The sequence below is a fragment of the Prionailurus bengalensis genome, chromosome A1 (genome assembly GCF_016509475.1).
Source record: "Prionailurus bengalensis isolate Pbe53 chromosome A1, Fcat_Pben_1.1_paternal_pri, whole genome shotgun sequence".
In the NCBI taxonomy this organism is placed as follows: domain Eukaryota; kingdom Metazoa; phylum Chordata; class Mammalia; order Carnivora; family Felidae; genus Prionailurus; species Prionailurus bengalensis.
The window spans coordinates 32,555,279-32,576,850 of record NC_057343.1 but is presented as its reverse complement, the minus strand read 5'-3'; the positions used below and the strand labels follow the sequence as shown (position 1 = coordinate 32,576,850).

Here is a 21,572-nt window from a genome sequence, read left to right as displayed (position 1 = left end):
ATTTTCTCCCAAATTTCTAGTTGTCTTCACTTTTTTTAACTGCTTTTTTTTAAATGTTTATTTATTTTTGAGACAGAGAGAGACAGAGCATGAATGGGGGAGGAGCAGAGAGAGAGAGGGAAACACAGAATCTGAAGCAGGCTCCAGGCTCTGAGCTGTCAGCACAGAGCCCGACACGGGGCTCGAACTCACGGACCATGAGATCGTGACCTGAGCCGAAGTCGGACGCTTAAACGACTGAGCCACCCAGGCGCCCCGTCTTCACTTTTTTTAAAATAGTGTCTTAAATCAGTTTAAATCAGTTTTTAATTTTAATGAAAAGATCAACTTATCAATATTTCATACCATGGATTATGACATTGGTTCTGCATCTAAAAACTTATTGCCAATCTCTAGATAACTAGATACTGTCCTATGTTTTTTTATAAGTTTTATAATACTAAATTTGAAAATTAGTTCTGTTATCCAATGATCCATTTTGAGTTGTTTTTTGTGAAAGCTGTAAGGCATTTGATTAGATCTATTTATCCATCTATTTCTTGCTTACACACTTACAAACTAAAAAATTTTTAGCACTTTTGCTGAAAAGAATATCCATTTTCTACTGAGATCCCTTTGTACCTTTTTGAAAGATCAGTTAGTGTGAGTCTATTGCTGGACTCTCTCTTCTGTTCTATTGATCTATTTGTCAGTTCTTTTGCCAATACTAAACTGTGTTGACTATGGTTGTTTATAGTAAGTCTTGAAGTCGGTAGTGTCACTCCCCCAAATTAGTTCTCCTTCCTCAATATTATGTTGGTTATTCATATAAACTTTCTATGTCCAAAGAAGAGTTTGCTGGGATTTGACTGAGGATGGCTTAGTGTAAATGTTTATTTTAATCTGGCTAGGAGTTAGGCTGTTTAATGTTTCTTGTAGTAGTATATGTGAGAGGTTTAAACTTCTCTTGTGTTCTGATTTTTTCCCCTTTTGTCTTTGGATATCCATAACTCCTCTTCCTCCTTGTCTTGCAGGTTTTTTAGCTATAATCCAGTTATACTGAAGCCCTGTTGATGTGGTAGTAAGTGTTGAGGGGGGAGGTAAAATATTGTATAATCTTACAATTAAATCTGTCTTCTCCCATATCCCAGGCTCCTCACAAATGTTTCTCAACATTTGTTTATTACCTTAGTTAAAACTGGAGGGCTAGTGTGTGCTGGAATAGGGTATTTTTATTTTATCCAGGAATGAGTTTCAGGTTAAGTGTTTACTTCGCTTGATTAGACCTTTGTGATGGAGAGCGCGCCTAGGCTATTTCAGAATGGCTACTTTTTCCCTTCCTTCTGCCAGAAGCAACAGGGTTTTTCTTGGCTCTTCAGGATGAGAACCTGATGATGCGTGAGCAGGTTAGCTCCTTAGCTAAGAACTTAACTCTTAAATTTAAATTCCATGAATACATTAAATAAAGTTTCCGCTAACAGAATGCTAGAGTCTATTGTGATTTGTCCTTTGTCTTATAAATTAAAATCCTGTTATTTTCTCACCTACAACTATTATCAAAATTCGATTAGAAAATCATGTATTTTCATCTGCCTTACCCAGAATTTTCAAAACGCTCATAGTACTTTATGTTTACTTAATAGTTTAATGATTCTCTCAACCTACTTGAAATATTCCTTTGCAATATAATAATTTAGCAAAACGCACTGGAGTGGTATATTGGAACACCAATTAAACTATCTATTAAAATAAAATCTTATAAAGTTATCCAAATGATGATCAGCCTAAAGCACTAAGTTGGTTTTTTATTTTTATTAATGATCATTAATTTTTTCATCATCACAAAATTGAAAAACACAATTTTAATAAATAAAGCATTTTTATTCCTCTTTATAATCTCTAGTATACCAAAGCAGTTCACAGAAGAAAGTAATTCCATAAGTAGAAATAGGCATAAAAGGGGCGCCTGGGTGGCTTGGTTGGTTAAGCGTCCGACTTCAGCCAGGTCACGATCTTGCCGTCCGTGAGTTCGAGCCCCGCGTCGGGCTCTGGGCTGATGGCTCAGAGCCTGGAGCCTGTTTGCGATTCTGTGTCTCCCTCTCTCTCTGCCCCTCCCCCGTTCATGCTCTGTCTCTCTCTGTCCCAAAAATAAATAAACGTTGAAAAAAAAATTAAAAAAAAAAAAAGAAATAGGCATAAAAGTATAAAAGTTATCAAGGATTCAGGTGCCTGCCCAAGGGTTTTGCATGTACTCACATTGTTGCTTGACAACAAATCCATGAATAGATGCAATGTAAAGACAAGAAAATTGTGAAATATGGAACAATGGCTCTCCGACACGATTTTCGCAAACTGGACACTTGGCTGGCTAGGTAAAACACCAATTCTTCTTTGAAGATAGTTACGTACATTTAATTATGTTCTAACCAATGGAATACAACTGTTAGTGATATGCTAAAGTTGGTCAAAAGGAAATTATTCACCCTCACAATTATTCTTTGTAACTCTTTCTGCAGGTTGAAAAAGCAGACTTCATCATGGTCTTATTTTGACCATGAAGAATAGGGCAATATCTAAGTGAATAAATGAACAAAATGATTCTTAGTGCTGTGAAACACATTACTGGGCAGATGTGCCATCATGTGGACTGCTCAGTTCTAGAATATTATGTAACTTAGAAGTAATCATCTCTCTTAGCTAAGTCACCGCAATTTTTTGTATGTTTGTTACCATGTCTTAACTTGTACCCTAACATATTGCCCTAGTTTACCCAGCTAGCAAGTGAGAAAAGTGGAAATGGAAAATCAAAACATGGAAGTCTGACTGAAACACTGAAGTTCTTAATCAATACATCGTATTTTCTAAAGTGATGATAAATGATAATTCTTCCCATCCTTCTACAACATTCTGGCTCTTTCCAGTGACACTTTGCATATACTGCCTTCTAAACAGACCTTAAAATTAGTTTCTAAGCAAAACTTGATGTCTAAATCATAGGAAATTGGGGGAAAAAACCATAATCCTTATAATTTTAGAAATTCCTAAAATACTTCATTTGTGGGTATAAGTCAATTTCACTTGTAATCAACTCTTCTGATTATACAGCATTTCTGATTATTCAGAATACAGAAGAGATTTGTGGTTTTCTTACAATGACAAAAGTATACATCCAAGGCAATTTACATTCTACAGATATGCAGTTAGCAGGTGCAAGAAGTGATTCTCTTTAAACTGGCATTATTGCTAAAGATTGGCAATATGAAAAATGATTTCTTATACATGTGATCAAAGGCAATCCTTCTGGAAGAAATAAAAACTCTACAAATTACATGACAAATGTGTTTGTGAAATATGCCAAAGTCAAACAAAATCTAAGGTAGTATCTTTTACTTTTAAATCAAAGTTCATCTTTTTTAATTTTTATATGTCTGAATATGAACAAAGGTGTAATTTTTATGCAGAATATTATGAAGACTGAGGAATAAAAATATATATTATGATTCAAAATATATATTACGTTCTTCAAATGTTTTGTTTAAAGAATAAACAAGGAGCGCCTGGGTGGCTCAATCAGTCAAGTGTCTGACTCTTGATATGCGCACAGGTAATGACCTCACAGTTCATGAGTTCAACTCCCACACCAGGGTCTGCACTGACAGTAGGGAGTCTGCTTGGGATTCTCTCTCTCTCCTGTCTCTCCTCTCCTCTGCTCATGCATGCTTCCTCCTTCTCTTTCAAAATAAATAAATAAACTTTAAAGAATAAAGAAAAAAAGTGTTTAAAAAGCATTTTGTGTCACCCTTGAAGAAAATATTTACATGTAACTATTATATCAATATATGTTTATGACAGTTAGACTATTGTTTAGACCATGGCCCAGCAATTCAGCAATTTTTTTTAAAGATTCCAATTATCAGTATTTAGACTTTGCTGGCCATATGGTCTATGCTGCAAGTACTTGATTCTGCCAATGTTGTATAAAGGCTTCCACAGACAATAAATAAATGGATGGGCATAGCTGTGTTCAGCAAATTTTATTTACAAAAATAAGTGATGGTCTGTGAATCATAGCTTGCTGACTCTTGATTTAGACCAGTGCTGTCCAATTGAACTTTCTGCAATGATGGAAAAGTTTTATGTGTCTGTTGTGCAGTGTGGGAGTCACTAGCCACATTTGACTACTGAGCACTTGAAATAGATGTAATGTTACTGAGAAACTAAATTTTTAATTTTAATTTAAACCAATTACTTTAAATATGAATGTAAATAATTACATAGGGCTAGTGTCTGTCTGGTGGACCGTACACATTTAGACATGCATATTAAACATTAATGAACACCCACATTATTTTTCTTTAGTATAATTATTTCTATTTTTATGTAGCTAGTTTATAATATTCTATTTGATCTTATGACAATCCCTTTTGAATTCATAGGCCTTTTAATTCTATGAACATTTAACAGACACTGTATATTAACTGTAGATCACATTAGTTTTGTGATTTTGTCTTTTTCTGGAAGCCAAGACATTTTTATGCCATAGAACAAAGCTCTTGTGGACAAAGGATGATTACAATAAAATTATGTTCCACTGTGATATAGGTAATAATGTGCATAGCCTTACTAACAAAAATCTAAATGAAATTAACCAATATCAAAATTATAGAAACCAGAAAGTTCCATTATGATTTATACAGGGCTCAACGTTGTTTTCCAAGTTCCAAGTTCTTTCTGTTTTTTCAAATTGTCCCTCTCAGAATATTCTTTCTAGAATAACTTTTCTCATGGTTTATAAAGGGAACTACTGCAATACTAGGAATCACATGTAAAACTGAAAATATCTACTCAAAAGAGGAGTGTATCTCATAATGAACAAGTAAAACCACTCTCAAGATTATTCTCAATATATTTTCATTAATTATATTGCCCAGATTGTTGCAAATACCATTACGTATTTTTTTCACTGCCATATGCAATTGGACTTCACGATGGGATGAAACAAAATTGTAGTCCCACCCTTTGGTTGAGAACTGTGTTACACGTATCCTGAATCCAACGAAGTTGAGATAACCTGAACAAACTTTGGATTTTGTTAATAAGGCAGAGAGGCAAAAATTTGTTGATGATCAATAAAAGTTATTTTCAACAACTGCATATTTAGGAAACAAAGAATTGGAAAAGTACTATGTAATAAAATTCAGTGTAGGAAAAAAGTTTGGAGAATACGTAATGTCAAAAAAATAGATTGCCTAATTTGAAATAATTAGTGACTATTGTTAATTCATTTGTTGTAAAAATGGTTTTAATAAATCAGTTGACACTGTGTTTCAAAAATCTTACTAAGAAATTAATTGAAATTGGCTTAGATATGAGTACTGTCACATGGACTGAAACTGACTAACAGACCATAAACAAAAACTAATGATAAATGGCAACACATTGACAGGAAAGCATGTAGAAAGTCTTTTCAGTTTAAAAAAATTAACATCTCTATAAATACCATAAAATGTAAAGATTTTTATTAATGGGAATTAAATTAATTTTTTCAAAGAAATTATAAATCCAAGTAAATTAATCCAAAGAGTTTTTACATTGTTTTTTATTGCTCATCGCTTTTTTGGATGCTTGTAATTGGGACAGAAAAGAGTTAATGAAAGATTGCACACAAGAATTTTTTATTCTAGAAAAGGCTTGCAGCTGTGAACATCCGTGTAAGGCTTAGGTTTGTGGTTTATGGCTTAAAAGACATTTCCCTTAAAAGGCTTTTCTGGTGTGAGTCAAACTGTCAGCATTTTTTAATAAAGAGGTTATTTAAAAGTATCAATTTTCCTTTCTTGAGGTTGTTTTGGTATACCTACTTTTTCCTCTTGAATTGCATTTTAGTTGCTAATATTATGTCTGCACAGACTATATGTCTGTCTGACCTTTATTATACATTTAAGTAGCCATGCCAAAATCACTGAGATAGCCTAAATGAAAGATAGTCTCTGAATTCGTGGCAATTATAGATAACTAAAAAACAGTTTTTTGAATAAATTTCTAACTTTATTTAAATAATTTCTTTCATGTTACTATTTTTCTTGCACTGTTCCAAGGCTTTACAGTATCTTCTTTATGGATAAAAGTAATTATATTGATATTCAATAATAAAATGTATTTTCTCATTTAGAACAAATCAAAATGTTCACACTTCCCCCCATTATCTCCCCAAGCCCTATAACCTAGATTCCAATAATTAGTCACAAAACTGCTGGAGCAAAGTACTGAAGCCATGGTGGCAAAAGACACCATGGAACCATCATATTGGCTTGACAACTTCGGGGATTTTACATTAGAGAGGGACACTTCTATTTTCTTCAACCCATTACTATTTTAATTTTTTGGCTATATGTAAGAAAAGTAATACCAAAAAAAAATATATATATATATATATATATTTAGAAAGCAGTATATGTTTCAAAAACATGCATACAAATACACACGCATACATCCCACATGCATCTACCCATACCCACAAAGTCTATTTAATATCAAATTAAAATATTAAAAATAAATCAAAATATGTGATGAGTGGCTTCCATCCTCAAAGTCACTTTATGGTCCAAACCTAGGTAGGTACCGATCTATCACATCTGAGTTACATGTCTGAAGAAGGGGAGAGAGAAGGATAAAGGGGAGACCCCTTCTGACTGAGTTAGCTCCCCTAAGTAGCCCTTTCAATGTCTTAAAATGTTTTGCTTGAAGTTAATAAATTATAACTTTATCACATAGTCATGCAGAAAGGAGGTTGGCAATGCAGTCTTTACTCCAGGAGGTATTTCCTAGCTGAACATCAGAGCTCTCTTTCTAGTAGGAGATGGATGTTTTTTAGGCAACTAATGATCTGTGAAACCATACATAGCATAGGCTGAAATGAGAAGTAGAGCTCACAAGCCTAATAATCATCTTAAGAGTATATTTTCCTAAAATGTAGATCTGATCATGTATATGTTAGAAAATCACAGTTTTTCCCCAGTATTTATTTTTCCCTAAAGGATCGTATTCTAAATAAATTTTGACAAAATTTTTATGATCAATTATATAACAGTCTGGAAGCACAATGATCTTAACTTGAACATTAGTGTCTCTGTGTATCCTTGGAATTCCTCTTGATCTTAGACTTTTAAAAGGCTACATAAATGGTAGCACAAATACCACTTTCATTACACAAAGATGATCACTTTATTATACTCTCAAAACATTTGTGTCTCTACTCATGGCCAATTTAATATTATAACACATCTTATAAAATACCAAGCTTCCTCCTCCTCTGGTCATATCCTTTTTTGAGTATCCTAAGTGATAAATGAGGAAGCAGCCCACTAAATTGAGGGATTTTCTTTACACATGAATTCCTCAAAGCCATGAAATCAGGTGTTGTCAACTCTAAACTTCACTTCCCAGGGAGATTTCTGCACAGATTTTGTAAGCTTAAATTCCTCAATCTTCTTCCCATATCTTAGTCCCTTCTCTGATATTACATTATCATCCCCCTACTTTTGGCAAACAATAAGAAGTATAAGAAATATTATTTTGATATTTGAAGGTGTTTCAACTGTACCATTTTTCCAAGTATATTAATTCATCTTTTGATATTACAAATTTGTCATGACTAAAACTTTTGTCACTCACAGCTCAATCTTAAATTCTGGAGTTTACTTTCTATCTCTAACACACACACACACACACACACACACACACACACTCCACACAGAAACACAAAATTTAATCAATAAAAAAGAAAATATTCTTAATCATAATTTTATTTGCTTCTCCCTTACTAACTTGCTTGCAAATCATACATTGAACACCTGCTATGTACATACCCATGGGGTAAGTACCGAAGAATAATTTTAAAAATCAAAAATACTATGTGGTTGTTTTTGTTTTGATTTTTGTGCTTTATGTTTGCTTTGCTTTGATTTTCTTTGCTTTATTCTAAAATGACTTCCTCTGTATTTGGATAATTAACATGGACATAAAACACCATATGAACAAAGCAAATGCTAATATTAAAATACCACAAAACTAAAGCTAATGGTACTATTAGCTGAATGTAAGAAAATTATTGATAAAAGAATACAAATAAATACATTAAATGGATAATAAAGAATTAGATCTAATTCTGTTGTGCTTATGGTTATTCTTTATGGAAAACTGTGAATTTTATATTTTTTTGATATCTTTTCAGTCTAATTTAACCTTTAATGAAACATGGTATTTGATATGTCCCCTGGAGGTATGTGTATGTTGTTCAAGACATTAATTGATTTGGAGTTTATGTAACATAAGAGAGAACATCATGTAAATCTGTACAAATGTGCCCTGCTTTCTTGTTTATAATTCCAATATTTTCTCTTTTTTTGTAATTACCAATCTTTTCTACAAAATCGAAGGTCCAGGATGCCAAGGCAAATCACTTATAGGTAAGAACGAGCAAATGCCATTTCCATTCTTAAATCACTTTCATCCAAGACCACAATTGAAGGGATTCACATCAAAACAAAAATATATTATTAGAAACAGATTTTCAAGATTTTCCTGAATAAAACTAAACAAGATTATTCAGATAAAGACACTATACTAACTTCATTATTCCTACAATTGCAAAATTGTGTTAGTTCATTACAATGAGATTTAGTTTTGATATTAATTTGCCATATGTAAATACACAGATGGTAAAATTGAAGGAGCCTGAAAGAGTGGTGTTTCATACTATACATATTAGGGCACTGAAAATTTTTAGTTGTTTTACAATTTTTATTAAATAGGGCTTAAGAATGTTAAAATCTTATTCTTTTCCATTTGTATGAATAATGAAAATTGAAGAGAATACTTCTATTAGTAATGGAAAAAATCCACCAGATTCTAGGGTATTATTATTCTAATAAACAGACGTTTATGAATACATTCTCAATGTTTCATTATTTTCTTTGATATAGTATAGAAATAATATATTTTTTAGGCTAAATAATGACCATCTACTTTTAATGCAGAATATTAGAAAGAATTACTAAAGGAACAAAGTGTCATAGCTATAACAGATTTTAGTAATTACAACCTAAGTATGACAGCACCTGATAGGTTAAACGCAAATATAGAAAATGATAACTAGTGATATGAGCTTTGAACTAGAAATTTTCAGTTATTGACTATGTCTATGTATTCTAAAAGCAACTTGTTTCATAAACTAATAAAGGTTTACTTCATATCCTATGGGTGAGTCCTGGTATTGTAGTTTTTGATAATATTTGCATTGAAATTCAATCTTTTATTACATGGAATGAATATATACCAAGGTTGACATATCTTTGGCTGAAATTATAATCTAGATTGCCTGAAATCATTTCCCCAGTCTTCCAAAACATAAATCCATAAAACCACTTACTAATATCTTTAAACTAATGTTGTTTTTCCTTCCTGTGTACCTAGAGTATTTTTTTTTCAGTTTATTTATTTATTTTGAGAGAGAGGGCAGGGAGGGGCAGAGAGACGTGGAAAGAGAGAATCCCAAGCAGGCCCCATGCTGTTAGTGTGGAGCCTGACACAGGGCTCAATCCCAGGGACCATGTGATCATGACCTGAACTGAAACCAAGAGTCAAAAGCTTAACCAACTGAGCCACCCAGGTGCCCCTTTTTAGCCTATTTTTATAGTACATATATTAGTACTTGAAAATTTATTTTTTTTTCGTGTTCATTTTTATTTTTGAGAGAGAGAGAGAGAGAGAGAGTGTGAGCAGGAGAGGGGCAGAGAGGAGACACAGAATCTGAAGTGGGCTCCAGGCTCTGAGCTGTCAGCATGGAGCCCCACGAGGGTCTCAAACTCATGAGCTGTGAAATCATGACCTGAGCCGAAGTTGGTCACTAAAAGTACTTGAGAATTTTAAACATGGCACATTGTACATGCATTTTGGTTTGTAATTATTGAATTAATTATTTTTCAAAAAATTCCATGACAGTTTGACATTTCTTTATCAAAGACTTTTTAGAATTCATTTATAAATAAGCTGATATTTATTCTCTACAGAGCAGTCTCCATATATAATACTTGAATTAAATGTCTTCTTTAACTAAAGGCATATATAAATTATTTAACTTACACTTAGGACAAAACACTAATGAACTACTTACTTTCCAAGTAGAAAAGATAAACATTAAAGAAATTATATAAGAAAACTTGGCAAATTTTACCCAGATGTTCTTATATCTGCTAAATTAATTATTATTCATATTTACTAATCAAGCCCTAATCAATCTATATCAAACACACTTCATGTTTTTGGCTTCAAAAAATAAGTCCTCCCTTAATTAAAGGAATATGTCATATATGTAAGCTAAGTGAAGGAATTTTCAGGAATACTATATCATCCCTAAATTATTTTTATAATCCCTATATAAGCACATCCATTTAAACAGTGTGTAATAGTTATAAAAGTTGTGGATAAGTGTCAACTGTACCAATTATCCCAGCTGAAATTGCAGTAAAGATGTCTGATACTTTAAAAAAAATAAAATAAGATAAAGTAAAATAAAATGAGAATGACTTAGATTAGAGTCAATGGAATATGACAAACTAGGGCACAAATTTTGGAATAAGACCCCAACACTGAAAACACAACATTAATTTAGATTAGGAAATATGAGCAAATTTCTTGAAAAACAAATATTTGAAATCTCACTCAAGAATACGTGTTTAGCTATTACGAATAATTTAATTTGTAATTAAAACTTCTCCACAAAGAAAACTCTAGATTCAGATATCTTCATTGGAAAAATATACCAAATATTTAAAAAGGAATAATACTAACTCTACTCAAACATGCCCAGAAAATTCAGAAGGGGTATATATTAGTAGAGGTTCTCCAGAAAAACAGAACCAATAGGCTCTATATTAAAAATAGACAGATACAAGAGATTTATGATAGGAATAGTCTCATATAGTTATAGAGGCCAAGAACTCTCCCACAATCTGCCATCTGCATGCTGGAGAGTCAGGAAAACCAGGGTTATAATTCAGTGCTAGGCTGAAGGCCTGAGAACCAGGGGAGCCAATGGTTAATTCCCAGAGTCCAAAAGCAGGACAGCCAACAGCTCTAATGTCTGAAGGCAGGACAAGATCAAAGTTCCAGCTCCAGAAGAAAGAAATGATTTACCCTCTTTTCCTTTTTTTTTTTTTGCTCCAGTTGAACCCTCAAGGGATTGAATGATGCCTGCCCATGTTGGTGAGGGTGAACCTCTTTATTCAATCTATTGAATCAAATACTAATCTTTTCCAGAAAACTCCTACAGATACTGCCAGAAAAAATGTTTCACCAGATTATCTGGTCATCCTATAAGCCAATCAAATTGACGCATAAAATTCATCATCACAGGGATATTTAACAGTTCATTGAATGATGTCAACGTTATGCTGATACCAAAACTAAATTAAGACATTATAAGAAGATAAAACTAGGGGCACTTGGGTGGCTCAGTTGGTTGAGTGTCCAACTTCAGCTCAGGTCATGATCTCACAGTTAGTGAGTTCAAGTCCCACATCCGGCCTGCTGCTGTCAGCACAGAGCCTGCTTCAGAAACTCTGTCCTTCTCTCTTTCTGCCCCTCCCCACTGGCTCGCTCTCAAAACAAATTAAAAAAAAAAAAAAGAAAAGAAAACTAAAATTCATATCCCTTTTAAATATATATGCTAAAATTCTTAACAAAACCTTAGCAAGTCGTATTAAAAATACCTCTCTCCCCCCGGAAAAAAATAGAAAATACATCTTGGCATCTTGACTAATTGCAATATATTTCATAAATACAAGTTTGTTGTTACACATATAAATCAATCATTTTAACTTATGTTCATAGACTTTAGAAATCATCTGAAAGCATCAGAAAAAGCATTTGGCAAAATTTAACATCCAGACATGATACTAATGCTCAGCAAGTTAGAAATAGAAGGGAATTTCTTTAACTTAATAAGGGGCAATATAGAAAATTTAGTTAACATCATACTTAATGATGAAAGATTAAGTATGGGTCAGTGTGGTGACATGACAAAAATTGGAAGGAAACAGAAATCAGAAGAACTGACAAAAAGACGTACATATATAAAATAGGAAAATGTGAAAAAGTATATTTTGAACCAATGGTATACAGTAAATATATAATTGCAAACATAAATCTTAATGACTTGACATTGGTTTTGCCATAGTGTTAACATGTCTCTAACAGTGATATGTATCTACTATACATTGGGGCCAAGGTTGCCAGTTTTCCTCCAATATGTTTTCTTTTTTACATAGTAATAATATTTTAGCCTTTTCTGGCAGTCAACCTAAAGATCCCAGTCATCTTAGAAGCAAGATATGCCCTTGTAGTTAATTTCTGGCAAACAAGTACGTTAGGTCTTTAATATCCACATTAATTAATGTCCTGAATTCACATGCAAGGTTTGTAAAATACAGGATATTTTTATTATTTACTTATAAGTAAACAGTATCCCTCCGGTTGCCAATACCCAGTTCTTACCCCTAAGCATACTGATAAGAACTAAATGAAACACTCATATACAGAGGAAGTCTACATTTTAGGCTAGAAACACACACGTAAAAATGAATTTGGTGCATTTGTACTGCGAAAAGGAGCAACCATTACACTTCCCCTTCTGAAAGAACTCCCTTGGAATGGTGATTGTTAGGAAGAATCTTTAACATTTTGGTTTATAAATAAGTATCTTCAGATAGATGATACGGGTACATGCTCAGTAGTGTTGAATGAGTCCGGTCACTGTTCTGATTTTCATTTTTTCTACATAACAAACTACCCCAAAACTTATCAGGTAAAATCAGCAACTATCTTACTACATCTCATGATTTTGTGGGTCAGTGATATGAACAGCTCGCTGGCCAAGTCTTCTGCTCTACATGATTTTGAATGACTTTGGCATGTGATATTCTGTAGGTGGCTTGACTTGAACGGAGAACCCCAAATGCCTTTACTCACATTATAGGCATCGTGGTAGAGAGGCCTGCAAAGCTAGGCCCATCGCCCTTTCCACTGTAGTCTCCGTATTTTTCCATGTGTTCTTTCTACCAGGTGAATGAATGTCTCACACAGGAACTGTAAATTCCAGGAGCAAATCTTTCAAGATTTATAAAATGAAACCTCTCAGCTCTTAAGGCCAGTGAAAGGAAACTGGCACAGTGTCCATTCTGCCATAGTCTATTGGTTAAAGCAATTATAGAGCCCATTCAAATTGAAAGGGAGGAGAAAGCACACACATTACTTGATGGGAAAAATGTCAAATGTTTCCATCTTTAATCTGCTAGAGTCTCTGTCATTGAGAAAATTCCGTACTCACTTGGATGAATATGATTTTATGTTAGAAATATTATTTTACACATTAAGCAGCTACAGTGAAATAGAGTATCTTTTTTATAATGGTTCATTATGCAGAATCTTTTTAAAGTAATTTTAATGTTTACTTATTTTTGAGAGAGAGAGACAGAGTATAAGTGGGGGAGGAACAGAAAGAGAGAGACACACAGAATCCGAAGCAGGCTCCAGGCTCTGAGCTGTAAGCAGCCTGACACGAGGCTCAAACCCAGGGACCGCGAGATCATAACCTGAGCTGAAGTTCGACACTTAACTGAGTGATGCACCCAGACACCCCAGTTATGAAGAATCTTTTTGATGTTATTATTCTTTAAAAAAATTAATGCTTATTTTTGAGAGACAGAGAGAAAGAATCTGAAGCAGGCTCCAGGCTCTGAGCTGTCACCACAGAGCCCAATGTAGAGCTTGAACCCACAAACTGTGAGATCATGACCTGAGCTAAAGTCTGATGCTCAACCGACTGAGCCACCCAGGTGCCCCTTGATGTTATTATTCTTAATATGACCTAACTAGATATCAAACTCACATCTAGAATATCTTGATTAACTGATTATATTTACTTTTCTATTTCCAATCTAGACCACCTTTCTCAGTCATCTTGTACACCATTTTTTCTCAAAAAATTATATCACTACATTTTCCTTAAAATTAAATAAATAATATAAATTTAAAAATTACTCTTCACAAGTTGGGCATTTTACTCTCTTTGAATATAACAGCGATTGCTAAGCCTATTACTTCAATTTCCTCATAATAATAATGATAAAATCTCACTATTGGGTAATTTTCTCAGTGTTATGAACAATATTAACAATATGTTGAAATAAAGTACTAAATAACTTGACAAAAATTTAATATATGTGTCAGTGCCCAAGATGCTTTGTCATATTGAGTTTTAACCATACTTAAAAAAAATCTCAGTGATTAAATATATATATTTAGTGTGGGTTAATGCTCACATCTCTTTTTATGCCATATTAGAGTCGCAAGATTTTATGCACAGAAACTGTTAAGACTTATGGGACTACCTTTAATACCGTGGAGCAAATGTTTTACATTGACAGAAAAGCTAGAGACAAAGTTTACAGGTTTTCTTCAGTTCTATTTCTATTGCAAAAATGAAGAATTGAGGTATTATGGTGATGTGGAAAACGTTTATTTGATGTCATTTGAGGAAAAACTAATAACAGATAAAAGAATAAACTGTAGTTCATGTGAAAGGTACAAAAAGAAAGGGGTTACAGGCTCTTTGCAGCACTTGAGAGAAGTAATCATTTCTTTTGATTGCTTGACATTCCTGAAGAGAATATCTTGCATACAATTTTATGCTAGTATCTGAGCATCTATTTTTATGATAAAGACATTTTCCAAGCAATCAGAACTTCAACACCTAAAAAAGAAAAAAAAAAAAAAAGACTAGCGTGTTTTAATAAAAGGCATTTCCCAACATGAAAGTTTAACTTAGCCTTTACAAACTTCTCTAAAGCTAGTCGCCGAAATTTGGCATACTTTTAGACCTAGCTAAATGTGGGAAATGATATTGATAAGGCAGTAATAACATTGGCCCTTAAAGAACACGTGTAACTTCAGAATATTTCTGTCAGGAACAAATGTATAAATGAAAACTGAGGCACAGAATTGAAGTGAGAAGATAGGCTGGCATTTAGAAGAGATGTTCTAATCAAATAATATTGAGATTCTGTGCCTGATATAGAAGCCGTTATAAAACAAAGCATGATAATGCTAGATATGGAGAATAAGCTTTTAAAATCAGTGAACTAAGACTGGATCTCTGTTTAAAATGTTTTGTCTCTTCCAATGGGCATTGTTTATAATGTGTTTTATTAGTGAGCAAGATTAAGATCAAGGTTATTTATTGTACTTTGTTTTTACTTTTTTTAATGATCATTGTTCATATATGTGATAGAAACATAATATCGAGAATTAAAACAGCAAACATATTGTCAATAATGGAAATTTTTATGTGATAAAATCCAAGACTTTAGCATTCTTTTACTTTCTAAAATTTGATAAAGTTTGTTATTTAAATTTTTTTTTTCTTCAACATTTTTATTTATTTTTGGGACAGAGAAAGACAGAGCATGAACGGGCGAGGGGCAGAGAGAGAGGGAGACACAGAATCGGAAACAGGCTCCAGGCTCCGAGCCATCAGCCCAGAGCCTGACGCGGGGCTCGAACTCACGGACCGCGAGATCATGACCTGGCTGAAGTCGGACGCTTAACCGACTGCGCCACCCAGGCGCCCCAATAAAGTTTGTTATTTAAAAGATACTTTATAATGAATATCTTCAAACATAAAAGAAGAGATAATGGCAAGATAAACCATGATACATATACCATGTAGATTTAAGAATTACTCATATTTTTGAACATTTGTTTCTTATTTTTTTCTTTTCATTGAGGTATTTAAAGCAAATCCAAGATATCATGACATTTCATCTCTAAATATTTCAATATAAAATACTGAAAAATGAGGACATTTTCTTGAATAACTGCAATATCATTATCATAGTGAAATAAATTTACAATAATTGTTCTGCATCAACTAATTAGCAGCTACGTTAAAATTTCTGTAATTGCCCCCCAAATGCTTTTTTTGTAGTTCATTTGTTTTGATGGTGATCTAAACAAGGCCTATATATGGGAATTACTTGTTCTGTTTCAAATAAATATTCTTTGTTTTCATTGTTATTGTTAAAAAGGCTGTTTTTTTTCTAGTTTTAGAATCTATATGATTGAATCTATATGATTATTTTATTTTTTTCATTTTCTTTACCTATTTCTTAAATTGCAGTATAATTCATAGAACATGAAAATGACCCTTTGAAAATCTAGTTCAGTGCTTATTAGTATATTCACAAATATGTGCAACCATCACCATTTTCTAAATCCAGAATATTTTCATCATTCCCTCAAAAAAGCTCATATCCATTGTCAGTCACTTTTCAATTTCTCTCTCCTTCCAATGCCTGGCAACCCCTAATGTGTTCTCTATGTATTTGATTACTCTGCTTTGATCATTCAATGTGTGGTCTTTTGTGCTGCCCTCTGTGTCATAGAATAATGCTAAGAATATCATCCAAATAGTACTGCGTATCAATACTTTACTTCTTTATGGCTAAATAATATTTCATTTTATGGAAAATCCACATTTTTTTATCCATCCATTCATTGTCATACTTTGGGTTATTACTACTTCTTGTCTATAATGAATAATCATGTTCAACTTTGCACGTAACAATAAACTTTCAGTTCTCTTGGGAATAAACCTAAATTGTTAGGTCTGTAACCAAAATCACAGGCAATAAAAGCAAAAACAAACAAGTAGGAACTATCCCAAACAAAAAAATCTTCTGTACAGCAAAGGCAACAATCAACAAAACAAAAACACAACCTACAGGAAAGGAAAATATTTGCAAACCACATATCTGAAATCAGGGGTTAAGACTGAAAATATATAAGAAAATCATTAAACTCAAATAACTCAATTAAAAATGGACAAAGGAATGAACAATTTTCCAAAGAAAACATACAAATGGCCAACTGGTGTATAAAAAGATACTCAACATCACTAATCATCAGTGAAATGCAATTCAAAATCACAATGCGTATTGCCTCACGTCTGTTAAGATGGTTGTTATCAAAAGATAGGAGATAAATGTCAGTGAGAGAGTTTTGAAATTGAGGAGTCCTACGGATTTGTTCTTTTTCAAGATTGTATAGCTATTACATCTAAACAATGCTTGAGGTGACTCTCATACGTCTTGGTATGTTGTTTTCATTTTCATTCATCTCAATGTATGTTCTAATTTCCTTTTATATTTCTTCTGTAACTCTTTGATGCTTTAAAAATATGTTTAAAATTCACATATTGTGAATTTCCTGAATATCTTTCAATTACTGCTTTAAATTTTATTCAGTTGTGAATAAATATATTTTGTATGTTTTCAATTTCTTCTAACCTTATTGAGACTTATTTTATGGCTTAATATATATTATGATTTCTCCTGGAGAATATTTCATGTGCACTTAAGTACACACGAATGTGTATTCTCGTGTTTTGGGGTAGAGTGTTATATAGAAGTCTGTTATGTCTTACAGTTTTGTTCAAGCCTCCCAATTCTTTTTAGTCTTCTATCTAGTTGTTATATGTGTTACTGAAAGTGAGATATTGATGCCTCCAACTCCTCATTACTTTTTTTTTTAATCCCCTTTCATTATAATGGATAGTCACACATGAGGAAAGAAAAAAAAAATTCTGGACAGTGCCATTATACAGCAATGGTTCTTGGGCCCAAGCTGATATGAGAACTGTTTGGTCATAGACTGTAACATAAATACCAAAAATGAGAGTAAGAATTTAGATATTTTGCTAACAATTTAATATGATAATTTTGGTTCTGTTGACAATATTATGAATTTTTATTCAATATGACTTTTACTTCATTTTATTTTTATATATTGCCTTTTATTATATTTTTAAAAAGTAATGGTTTGTGATAGATTGAAAAATATTTTTTTCTACACAGATAATTTGGAAAAGATTGAGCATTAGCATTCTCACCAGCAGTAATTTGTCTTTGGGCCTTATCTTAATTTTTAGAAAAGACACTATTCTCTTTCTACCACCCCTGCCAACCAAGGGAAAAGATCAGATCTCTCTGTCACTGTAAGTATGCAGGTGGATAGATAGATGGATCATAGCTAGCATAGATTTCTTACAGAAACTTTCCATTTTGTGTATGTGTTCATTCCACATCTCAGTTCTAACTTTATAAGAGATTACAATTCCATATAAAATGAATACATATCTAGATTCTAATAGGTCAAGAAATGAATGAGAAGAGAAGAAATAGGGATGGTGTCTACAGACCTTAAAGGGAGGTAAAGTGTCAAAAATTGTTTTGTGTTTGTTTCATTAGGTCATTAGTTTTATAAAGTTTTTGAACCTATCATAATCCTTAGGGGAGTAGAACTAAAGATAGAGCAATTAAACATTGAAAGCAAAAAATAATAAATATAAGATAGGAGTATAAGTTGGGAGCAGGGTGAATGGGTCAATCTTAAGTAGCAGAAAGGAAACATACCATTGTGACTATCATGATGGTACTAGGTATAGATAGCTGTACGTTTGCATGAGTATGTATGTATGCTTCCTCCTATTATTTGTTCAGGTATTATGTGAGATTTATTACTCTTGAATACATTATTCTAATGATATTGAGGTTGAAGGGATACAGGTTGTTCAATGGCATGTCTTTGGAACCCCAGAAGCAAAATTCAGATAGTATAAAAAAAACTCCTCACTAGTTGGGTGAAATGTTTACTCATATGAAACCAGTCAATTACTTCAGGCATTTGTACTTTATTTGCATAAGTTACCATTCATGAAATTCTGCTTTTGTTTACCAAAACAGCTTAAGTGTGCAGGAACAAAAATTTTAATTTAATAATTTTTTAATGTCTCATAACATTTATTCCTAAGATATCATCTGAAACTTTAAATGCTCTGACATATAAGGAGAAAAATGCAAATTACCTGTATAGGTATAGTATGTATATCATATATATTGTAGTGTAGAGTGGAATGTAAGTTTCTATGGTAATTAATCTCCCATGTGGCATCCCAGATAACATACAGAAAGCAATGACCAATTTGGATCACACCATCTTGGAAAATTCTACTGATAATTTGTTATGTACCATCATGATGGGAGAAATCTATATCTCCTGTAATACTGAGTGTGGGGAGGACACTTTTATAATCTTAGTATCATTGAAACTGTATCATTAAAATGTCTTCCCATTTTCATCCCAATTTTCCATCAGCCATCAAGACAACAACATGATATACACATAAAATAGAATCATTAGGAAAAACGAAAACAAAGTTAGGAGGATACTCACCTATAGGTGACTGTCCTTGTAGAATAACCATTTGAGTAGATTTTTCCCAGAAGTCTAGAGCATCTCATCATTCATCACTTATCTGCTCATAAGAATTGTTTCCTCTAGAAAATCCCTAAATCTGTGCATTTAATATGCTATTTTAAGACGCAAGATTTCTTGCTCAATATGTTCGGTATCTGATTATCAAAGATATAACATTGTGCAATTTATATATGCCATAGAGGAAATGTGACCTTTCTCTCATATATATACAAAATGATAGATGATAGACCAGAGAATAAAAATATATGATATAAGGGAATGAGTGCTCTAAAGAATTCATACTCAGTGCATTTATGAAAATGAAGAGAACAAATAAAAGCTGTCAGGAAACAGGTAGATTCTCAGTAATGATACAAATAAAGACGAGCCTTGTCCCAAGTCTTGTATATTTCATCACCAATCATCTATCCTATATTTGAAAGTTTTGGTTAATGTTATACTTCTCCAACACTTAACTCCAGAAATTTCAGGATAAACAAAAAATACTGATTTTTATACTGTTCTTTTCTAAAACTGAGATGAAATTCACATAACATAAAAGCAACCTTTTTAAAGTGACCATTCAATATAATTTACAGATTTACAATTTCATTCAATTCACAACTCACAATGTTATGTTGGATTTTTCATAAACATCACCCCCATGTTTATAGCAGCACTATCAACATAAACATATTTAATCATGTTGAGGATTTCCCTTCTCTTTCTGGTTCTCTGAACTGTTTTGTTGTTTTTTGTTTTGTTTTGTTTCTGGGTTTTTTTGTTTTTTTTGTTTTTTGGTCAGGAAAGTAAGTTAGGTTTGTCAATTTTTTTTTTTTGCATAAACTAAGCTGGTGTGTGTGTGTGTGTGTGTGTGTGTGTGTTGCACTCTTAAGTAATATTATTGAGTCTGTTTCTTAATTTCCACATACGAAGTTTTCAATTTTCCTTCTGTTAATGGATTTCTAGCTTCTAGCTTTTAAGATCTATTGAGCATTGTTTTGTGGCCTTACATATGGTCTATCCTGGAGAATGTTTCTGGGTACTTGGGAAGAATGTGTGCTCTGTTATAATTGGGTGAAGTGCACTATATATGTCTATTAAGTTTAATTAGTTTACAGTTGTATTAGCTTGCCAGGGCTTCTGTAACAAAGTACCTCAAACTAAGTGGTTTAACCAACTAACATGTATTGTCTCATAGTTTGGGAGGTTGGAATTCAAAAGCTCAAGACATGAGGAGGGTTGGATCCTTCTGAGAGCCATGAGGAAGAATCAGTTCAGAGCCTCTCCTTCAGCTTCTGGTGCTTTGCTGGCAGTCTCTGGTATTTCTTGGCTCAATGGAAGCATCTCTCCAATCTTCGTCTTCATCTTCCTGTGGTGTTTTCCCTGTATGTGTGTCTGTGACAAAATCTCTTTTTATTAGGTCACTAGTCATTTTGGAACAGGAGCTCTCCCTACTCTAGTATAACCTCATCTGAGCTTAACTAGTTACATCTGCAACCACCTGATTTCCAAATAAGGTCACATCCTGAGGTACTGGCATTTTGTACTTCAGTATGTGAAAAGGACACAATTCAACCCATAACAATGGGATTGTTCCAGGCCTCAAATTCACTATTGCCTAGTGTTGGGAGAGCTCATTAGCTAGTTGAGTGGTTCCGAAGTTGAGATGCTCTTTGGGATTTTGGTCAGGGCCCTTGGAGTCCATGAACGGTTGGTAGGATTGGTAGCCAATTGTTGAGTTCCACCCCTTTTCCCTGGTCTTATCTGTTTCCAGACTATTCCCCCTGTGCCAATCTACTCAGGGTTCTGCATGGGTGAGACAGGAATGGACCTCTTAGGCCAGGTCCCACAAGGCTGAGGAAGCTGGGATCTCACTGCTTTCACGTAATCCTGTTTGAGAACTTGCAGGCTATGAGGTCTTTCCTGGCAGTGAGCTGTACCACCTTGGAGGAACAGTGACCCATGTAAAGTAAAACTGTTCTTTTTATCCTTTTCAATACATCTATTAGCATATTTGCCTCATTGGAACCTCTCAGCTGGAATTAATGGCTTTTATAAAGGTATTCGCAGGGTGCCTGGGTGGCTTGGTTGGTTAAACACCCGACCTTGTCTAAGATCATGATCCCTCGGTTGGTAAGTTCAAGCCCGGCATCAGGCTCTGTGTTGACAACTCAGAGCCCAGAGCCTGCTTCAGATTCTGTCTCTCTCTCTGTCCCTCC

General features: G+C 33.4%; 1 pseudogene; it reads left to right on the top strand.

The window, feature by feature from the left end:
* Positions 1 to 2,304: 2,304 nt before the first annotated feature.
* The window catches only part of LOC122477747, a 59,932-nt pseudogene continuing 40,664 nt past the window's right edge, over positions 2,305 to 21,572 (top strand).